The sequence below is a fragment of the Oratosquilla oratoria genome, chromosome 17 (genome assembly GCF_046742065.1).
Source record: "Oratosquilla oratoria isolate Oo_2021 chromosome 17, ASM4674206v1, whole genome shotgun sequence".
Classification (NCBI taxonomy): Eukaryota; Metazoa; Arthropoda; class Malacostraca; order Stomatopoda; family Squillidae; genus Oratosquilla; species Oratosquilla oratoria.
Window position 1 is genome coordinate 47683850 of NC_134793.1, and position 2500 is coordinate 47686349.

Here is a 2500-nt window from a genome sequence, read left to right on the forward strand (position 1 = left end):
TTCATTTCGTTTTGTTTTATTTCATTTTACTTTGATGTGTTTTATTTATTCAATATAAATCATCTTAGTGTATTCTATCTCATTTCATTCTATAATGTATTGTTATATTTTACTTAATTAGATTTTGTTTGTTGCTTTTATCCCTAGGTTCTTTTGTCTATGAGACATTTCATCCGGAGGTGAATTTTGTCCTAATATTACAAGACAGCCACTTCCGTTTTTCCCACTTCGTCCCACCATGCTGTCACCTTTCAATTAAAAAAAAACATATATACAATTACTATGCTTTCTATCTGTCTATTTTTTCATTATGATGTTCTCCCCGTCTTCTCCTTTTCTGCACGAGGGGACGGAGATGGGGGGTCGCCGATTTAATGAAGCGGCCGTGCTGTAGGTGTGCTATGTCTTGTGATACTACTTCTGACCCAGGGCAGTGGACAAGATGCAGGGATGACCCGTCATCCAGGAGGTGCCAAATTAAGAGGGAGGGAAGAGGGTGATGGAAAGTGGAGTGTGATAGGGATGGAATGGGTGGGAGTGGTTTTTATACTTTTTTTTTTTTTTTTGCTTCCTCCCTTGTAAGGGGGAAAGGGGCCTTTGGTATATGTATGTATGTATGTGTGTTCACTATCGCTCCAACAAGTTATTTGTAATATGTGATGTAAATATCTACTAGGAAAGGTATTTACACATACATATATGCCTCTTCTAGCCCTGTAAGACTATTCTTTTACAGAAGTTTGTAGAGAAACTAGTCAAGAATAAACTCGAAATAGACTCCAGTCTTTTCTCTTCCCACCCACTTCAACTTGGCAGAATGTCTCAAAATATGTATGTACAATAAATGTATAAATAATAACCTAAAAGAGCAGCGGCTCGCAGCAACTGACAGGGCTTTGCCCTCCCAAAGGTTTTTCACATTTCACCGTGAGGGAGTTGGATAATGAGTATGTATAAACGTCTCAGCTGTTTCCCGATGGCTGCGATAATAGACGTGAGAGACTTAATTGGGTTTAGGGATCTAAGTTTGCACTGTATCTCCTTAATGATATGACACAAAAAGTCTTGGGTACTCGAACCGCCCACGTTCGGCTTCTCGACTCCATACGTGCCGCACTTATCTGCTTCGTTTCTGCTGTCCTACGAAACGTTATGTATTCCTCTTATGTACAGTCACGAGCAAAAGTGTTGATTCATCCAAAGTTTTCGTAATACATATTCAAAATTCTTAGTCTGATAACTTTATTTTATCTAGTCAAGAAAATTATCGAAAGCTAAATATTCTATATGAAAAAATATGTACTTGACAAGAAAATAGAATCTTATTGACATTGCGAGAACTGTAGAATGGATCAAAACATTACCTCGTGACTGAATCTCTTATTCTGGCTGATGTCAGGCTATTATCTATAAAACAGTTACTTTTAAATGACGTTCGATAGCATCTTTGATGATAGTTTCCATCATTTTTCCTACGATTGAAGTCAAGCTTATAGGCCTGTAGTCATTTGGCTTCTTTTTGTCACCTTTTTTGAATATGGGAGTAACGTTAGCTAGCTTCCATTCTCTTTGCACATTTCCAAATATGATGGATTTCTTGAAAATAATTTCTAATGGAACAACAATCTCATTTTTCACTTCCCTGAAGATTCTTGGATGCCGACCGTCAAGCCCTGGTGTTTTAAAAATTTAACCTAGACATTTCACAGGTTTCAGTTTGGAGTTCATTTTAAGGTGTTTTGTTTACGAATACTTAGATTTTTTTTTTTTTTTTTTTAATATTACACATTCCTTCATTTGAATATTCAAGTTGACCGTCAGCAGTTGATAGTGGACCAATGTGATTCCTAACAACCTTTTTATCTCTAATGTAACTATAGAATTCTTTAGGATTCTAATTGGATATATCAGCGACATTCATTTCGTATTGTCGTTTTCGTTTTTTTTTTTTAATCTCTCTGTATTAATACAAAACTTTGATAGTCATTTGATGCACCCGAGCACTTATATTTCTTGTAAGCCTGTCTCTTTTTAGCAATAATTTTTTCAGTTTCTTTGTCAAGCCATTTTGGGCGAGCTTGATTTAGGGAACGTCTGTCCTTAAAAGGAATGTAAGTATGAATCATCTTAGTGAGCATATTTTGAAATATTTCCCACATCTGATCTACAGGTCTTTCGCTTAATTTTGCCTCCCAATCTATAAGCTGTTATATGGGGAGGGGTTGTGTATAGATGATGCTGTGATGCATGAAAGGGAGTGGGTGGGGAATAGGGGGTGACGAAGTATGTATGAGAAATTTTTTGAAGCAACCCGAAAGGATTTCTCCCCGTCTTCTCCTTTTCTGTATAGGGGGACGGAGAGGGGGGGTCGCCGAATTTATAAAGCGGCCTTGTTGTGGATGTGCTGTGTCTTACGACACTGCTTCTAACCTAGGGCAGTGGACAGGATGCAGGGATGACCCGTCATCCAGGAGGTGCCAAGATGAGAGGGGAGGGTGGA

At 37.9% G+C, this 2500-nt stretch overlaps 1 protein-coding gene across 1 annotated transcript in view; it reads right to left on the reverse strand.

Moving 5' to 3' along the window:
• LOC143034267 (glutamate receptor 1-like) overlaps nucleotides 1–2500 on the reverse strand; it is a 1284256-nt gene that overhangs the window by 616310 nt on the left and 665446 nt on the right. The gene's annotated exons all lie outside the window — the stretch shown is intronic.